This window comes from Mus caroli, chromosome X (assembly GCF_900094665.2).
Source record: "Mus caroli chromosome X, CAROLI_EIJ_v1.1, whole genome shotgun sequence".
Classification (NCBI taxonomy): Eukaryota; Metazoa; Chordata; class Mammalia; order Rodentia; family Muridae; genus Mus; species Mus caroli.
In genome coordinates this window covers 145,087,326-145,094,521 of record NC_034589.1, presented here as the reverse complement: position 1 = coordinate 145,094,521, position 7,196 = coordinate 145,087,326, and positions in this window count along the sequence as shown.

The following is a 7,196-nucleotide window of genomic DNA, read 5'->3' as shown; positions in this document are numbered from 1 at the left end:
CTCTCTCTACCTCTCTCTCCCTCCCTCCCTCCCTCCCCCCTCTCTCCCTCCCTCTCTCTCTCTCTCTAACACACACACACACACACACACAAACAGAGAGAGAGAGAGAGAGAGAGAACAATAACAACAATAAAAACCCATCAACCAAACAAAAATCATGAAGTTCACTTTATGATGGACAACTACTCCTGCCCTGGAGTGTGGTCAATATAACCTGTTACATTGGATTGGGGAGTAGGGAGAGGCATCTTTTCCTTTTGCCATCAGGCATCAAATAAACACAGCTTTGTGACACTCTGTCTGCACTCATGGCAGATCTGCAGGCATGCTCCCTCACCTCACAGCCCAAACTGTCTCCCAGGAGGACCATTCTAAGCAGAGACACCACCACTGAAACTCTTATTCCAATACCCAAGCTAGCCGGGACCCCACAAAGCCTAGTGGATGTGCCCTCTGCCCTGCCCTGTTGGGACCCCATCTCCTTCCATATTTACATCTCCACTTGCACTCAGGGTGGATTGAAGATGATCCCCCTCCCCCAGCTCTGCCTGTTTCCCAAGAGTCCTGCTTTTTCCAGAGGCATAGCACTGCCTGCCTCCCAGGAGGCCTGCTCTAACCTAGGACATCCAGGTCAGTTAACACCAGATGATGAAAGACAAGTGCAAGAACATAACAGAAGCCAACACAATTTGGCACCATTAGACACCAGCTCTCCTACTACAGCAAGCTCTAGATACCCTAACACTGTTGAAGAACCAGATTCTGACCTTAAATCCCATCTCATGAAGATGATAGAGACTCTTAAAGAGGATATAAATAATTCTCTTAAAGAAATACAGGAAAACACAGTCAAACAGATAGAAGCCCTTAAATAGGAAATTAATAAATCCCATAAAGAAATACAGGAAAATGCAACCAAATGGGTAAAGGAAATAAACAAAATAGTCTAAGACCTAAAAATAGAAATTGAAACAATAAAGAAAACATGAATGGAGGCAATCCTGGAGATGGAAACCCTAGGAAAGAGAACAGGAACTGCAGATACAATCATCACCATCAGAATACTAGAGACGAAATAGAGAATATCAGGCATAGAAGTTATCAAAGAAGATATTTATATATCAGTCAAAGAAAATATCATGTTTAAAAGTTCCTAACCCAAAACATCCAGGAAATTTGGGAAAAAATGAAAAGACTTAACCTAAAAATTATAGGAACTGAAGAGGGTGAAAATTCTCAGTTCAAATGGCCAGAAAACATCTTCAATAAAATCTTAATAAAAACTTCCCTAATCTGAAAAAAAAAAAAAAAAGATGGCCACAAACATGCAAGAAGCTTAGAGAACACCAAATTGATTGAACCAGAAAAGAAAATCCCCCTGCCATATAATAATCAAAGCACTAAATATACAGAACAAAGAAAGAATATTAAAAGCAGTAAGGGAAAAAAGACCAAGTAACATATAAAGACAGACCTATCAGAATTACACCTGACTTCTCAACAAAGACTAAAATCCAGAAAATCCTGGGCAAGATGTCATACAGAACCTAAGAGACCACAGGTGCCAGCCCAGACTACTATGCCCAGTAAAACTCTCAATCACCTTAGATAGAGAAAGCAAGATATCCCATGACAAAACCAAATTTAAACAATATCTTTCTACTATTCCAGCCCTATATTTCTAGTATCCAACAAGGATACTAGAAAGAAAACTCCAACAGAAGGAGGATAACTACNCCCCCCCCCAAAAAAAAAAACCCACAAGAAATTAATCATCTCACAACAAACCTAAAAGAAAAGAAGCACACACACATAGTACCACCCCCAATAACGAAATAGCAAGAACTAATAATCATTACTCATTAATATCTCTCAACATTAATGGACTCAATTCCCCAATAAAGACACATGCTAACAGACTAGATAAGTAAACAGCATACATCATTCTGATGCATAAAAGAAACATACCTAAGCAACAAAGATAGAAACTACCTCTGAGTAAAAGGCTGGAAAATGTTTTCCAAGCAAATGGTCCAAACAAGCTGGAGTAGCCAATCTAATATCCATTAAAATAGACTTTTAAACAAAAGATGGGGAAGGATACATATGAAAGACATTTAAAATTTACCAAGGAAACCACCTGTATGTATGAGATAAAGTAAAGGAGAAACAAGCCTTGTGATTTGACAAGAAAGTAAAATACCCCCTCAAAAAGAGCTACAGGCAATTATTGACTACTGAAAGGAGAGTTTGTCTGTTCTAGAAATGAGCTTGTGATACGTGATTGAACTCCAAATAGTCAGCTTTAATTGGATGGATCACAGGGCCCCCAATGGAGGAGCTAGAGTACCCAAGGAGCTAAAGGGGTCTGCAACCCTATAGGTGGAACAACAATATGAACTAACCAGTACCCCCCGGAGCTCGTGCCTCTAGCTGCATATATATCAGAAGATGACCTAGTCGGCCATCAATGGAAAGAGAGGCCCATTTAGTCTTGCAAATTTTATATGCCTCAGTACAGGGGAACACCAGAGCCAAGAAGTAGGAGGGGGAGGGTTTGGGGGACTTTTGGGGTAGCATTGGAAATGTATATGAAGAAAATACCTAATTAAAAAATAGTCAGCTTTACACACACACATGCACACACACACAAACACACACATATACACATGAACGCACACACACACACACACACACACAATATATATATATACATACACACACACACACACACACACACATATGATCTCAGCAGTTTGCAAGCATATATAGATACAGAAGTGGATGCTCACAGTCATCCATTAGACAAGTACAGGATCCCCAGTGAAGGAGCTAGAGAAAATACCCAAGGAACTTAAGGGGTTTGTAACCCCTAGGAGGAACAACAATATGAACTAACCAGAAACCCTAGAGCTCCTTGGGACTAAACCTCCAATCAAAGAAAACACACGGAGAGACTCATCACTCTAGCTGCATATGTAGGTGAGGATGGCCTATCAGTCATCAATGGGAGGAGAGGCCCTTGGTCCTGTGAAGGTTCTATGCACCAGTATAGGGGAATGCCTGGGCCAGGAATGGGAGTGGGTGGGTTGGGGAGCAGGGGGAGGGGGGAGAGAATAGGGGATTTTCGGAGGGGAAACTAGGGAAGGGGATAACATTTGAAATGTAAATAAAGAAAATATCTAATTTAAAAATAAAAAACAATAATTAAATAATAAATAACCCATGACCTTGAGGAAAATTAAGAAGACACAGGAGGAGTTGGAAAGAGGAGAATTGATATAAGCACAGGGATCATGCATTTTATTTTCAAAATTTTGTAACAAATTTAATAATTGAAAAAAGAATGTCCAATGATTCTGAAATTTTATTTTAAAAGAAACTGTAAAACTTTAGAAACCTTATACTTAAATCTCCTTCACTTTGTATTCCAATCAAGCACAATTATCTGTGCTTTAATCTTTGCTCTCATTATCCTGGCACTCCTCAAGTTGGCTGTTTCTATGGCACTGAATTCATAGATTAGCAAGTGTTTGTGGCACCATGAACCCTCTGTAATTTTGTGAATGTATAGATGGCCTGAATTTGGAAAAGAAGCCTTCTCTTTTCTGCAAGTTCTCTTTTCATTCACCATTTTTTTTCTTCTTTAAATATGCATTTTCCTCCTAGTTTTAGTAGTTCATTTGATCCTACATATATAAGGACCCTCTGCTGGCTAGTGGTTTAAATTAAGCAGTTTGTTGGCCTCTCTGGGGAAGACACATTGTGACATCTCCAGGCTCCAGTCACAGAGTCTAATTCATAGAAAAGAACGAGCAAATTAGCCTTTACGTATTAACTTGCTATATCAGGATGTTTTGAAAAGAGCATCTCTTCGCCCAGAATGGTGCAATGTAGCCCAAGGATATGGGAGAATGGGAAGGGCCTGCTGAACAAGGGACTTTGCTTTGTAGGAGATAATTAGCTGTCAATTCAGTATCAGTACTCAGCAAGGTCAAACAACTTTCTTTTAATCCATTTATTTCATACGCTTATCTAACTTAATAAACAAATGTGATGTTAATAGCTATGAGCATTGAGAAGATTTAAGGTCTACTTGAGATAATTTTTAAGAAAGATCAGAGTAGAGGGACAAATTGTGAAGGTTAACTCCTAGTACAAAAGTAGGCATGCTTTGCATGATAATAAACATTTAATAGGTCTTAGTGTCTTTCTGTTTTCTAGGTTATTAATCCTCATTCAGCCTGAGAACAAAATTGTGAAGCCATCTCTATTGAAGGTGTTTGGGGCTGAGTATTGTCAAAGATATAGTAGCATAGAGTTTCAAGAGTAGTACTGATAATGAGCTTAGTTTGACATTTGTTTCTCAATATCTTACTAAATAATCATTTAACAATTTTAGCTACATCTGTAAAGAAAACATTCTCTTCATTCACTGATTCATAAAAAGAATAGTAGCCTTAAGTATAATAACCATTTGACAAGCATAAAACTGGGAATCAGAAAACTTATTTTTAGGTTCTGTTCCAAAATATCTTTTTGGCCTCTCTAAAAAGAAAATAGAACAATTTAAAAGATCTTTTACAACTATGTGTATTTAAGATTCTATAATTACTATACAATAAAAATAGACAATAAAAGAATAAATACCTGAACACTGCTTCAAGTGTATCTTAAGTCAGGTTGCCTAGAAAAAAGTTGTTTTTATTGATTATTTTATTTATTTACATTTCAAATGTTGTTCCCTTTCCAGACTCTCCCTTCTGCAAACCCCTCATCCCATCCCCCTCAACTTTGCCTTTAAGAGAGTACTCCTCCACCCATCCACCCACTCCCACCTCACCCATATAGCATCCCCCTTTTCTGGGGCCACAAGCCTCCACATGACCAAGCACCTCCCATCCCATTGATGCCAGATAAAGCAATCCTAAACCATGGAACCATCCATGTATACTCTCATCCAATGATTCTTATCTGAAAACTTCCTTAAGGTGTGAGCTTTCTCAAGAGAAAACAACAAAGGATAGAATAAAGCAGGATAAATCAGTGTAGAGATAAATATATGATTTTAGAAATCTGAGGTCAGGTTTCTCCTACTGGAAGCTCTGGAGGATGAGTTGTGATCATCTACTTTTTCCAATCTTGAAGGAACCTAAGCATTTATGCCTACATATCACTAAGACTTAGCCAAGGACCTCTTCAGAAAATGGAAGAAGTACATCATAGACAGTGCAGCATGGAGGAAATCACTGAAGAAGAGAACTCATCTGTCAGCAGTATTGGCCATCATAACTAAGAGGTTGTGGTGTTGCTATGCTAAAAGGCACCTGTATATTATATCCTTAGTGTATATTATATGTTAATTTTCTTTCCTTGCTCCAATTTTTATCATAAATATTACCAAACTAATATTAATTATTTATTTCATTAGATGTTTTCATAGAATAGGGATATAATGATACATGTTGGAATAATCAGTTATATTTTACAAAATGGCAACATTCTTATACAGTGGTAAACTGAATGTTGACATTTCATTTAGACAAGATATTAAATGGTTATTTTCTGAGCAAGTAGAAAAACAAGCTCAATCATAAGGTCTACAATGAATAATATTTAAATGAATCATCTATTTTTCTTTTTGTTCTTTTATTAATTATTTTATTCACTTACATTTCAAATGGTATCCCCCTTTCTGGTTACCTCACCACAACCCACCCATTCCATTCTCCCTGCTCCCCTTTGCCTGCCTCTAAGAGGGTGATCCTCTACCCATTCACTCATTCCTGCCTCACCCCTCTAGCATCCCCCTACACTGAGATACCAACAGAAGAGCTAGGGGAAGGACTGAAGTAATCATTTATTTTTCATTCAGTCTTTTCAAATTATTTATTTTATGTGTATGGGTGTCCTGCTTGCCTATATGTCTATGTACTCTGTTGGTGCCTGGTGGCACCAGAAAGCCAGAAGAGACCCAGAAGATGCTCCAATATGTAATATGGACACATGCTCCCACTATGTTCATAGCAGCCATATTTATAATAGCCCCAAGCTGGAAAGAACCCAGATGTCCTTAAACAGAGGCATGGATACAAAAAATGTGGTACATTTACACAATGGAGTACTAAAAAGCTATTAAAAACAATGACTTTATGAATTTCTTAGGCAAATGGATGGAACTATAAAATATTATCCTGAGGGAAGTAACCCAATCACAAAAGAACACACATGGTATGAACTCATTTATAAGTGGATATTAGCCCAGAAGTTCAGAATACCCACGATACAAATCACAGACAAGAAGCTCAAGAAAAAGGAAGACCACAGAGTGAATATTTTTGTCCTTCTTAGAAGGGGAATCAAAATACCCATGAAAGGAGTTATAGAGACAAAGTTTGGAGCACAGATCAAAGGAAAGGCCATCCAGTGATTGTCCCACATGGGAATCCATCCCATATACAGTTACCAAACCCAGACACTATTGTGGATGCCAAAAAGTGCTTGCTGACAGGAACCTGATATAGCTGTCTCCTGAGAGGATCTGCCAGTGCCTGACAAATACAGAAGTAGATGCTTACAGCCATCGACTGGTCTGAGCACAGGGTTCCCAATGGAGGAGCTAGAGAAAGGAACCAAGGAGCTGAAGGGGTTTGCAGCCCCATAGGAGAAATAATATGAACCAACCAGATCCACCCAGAGCTCCTAGGGTCTAAACCACCAACCAAAGAGTACACAAGGAGAAACTGAAGGCAGCCACATATGTAGCAGAGGATGGCCTTGTTGGACATCAATGAGAGGAGAAGCCCTTGGTCTTGTGAAGGCTTGATTCCCCAGGATAGGAGAATGCCAGTACAGGGAAGTAGGAGTGAGTAGGTTGGTGAGCAGGGGAAAGGGGGATGGGATAAGGGGGGTGTGGAGGGGAAATGAGGAGTGGGGATAAAATTTGAAATGTAAATAAAGAAAAAAAATTTAAAAATCAAAAAACAAAAACAAAACAACAACAAACAATCAAACAAACAAAAAACAAAGACAAAAAAGAAAGCCAGAAGAGGACATTGGATTTCCTGGGGCTAGAGTTACAAACAGTTGTGAGTTGCTATGTGAGTACTGGGATTCAAACCCAGGTTTTCTGGATGAGAAGATAGTACTCTTAAACACTAAACCATCACTCCAGCACTCCTGCATTATTTATTTAT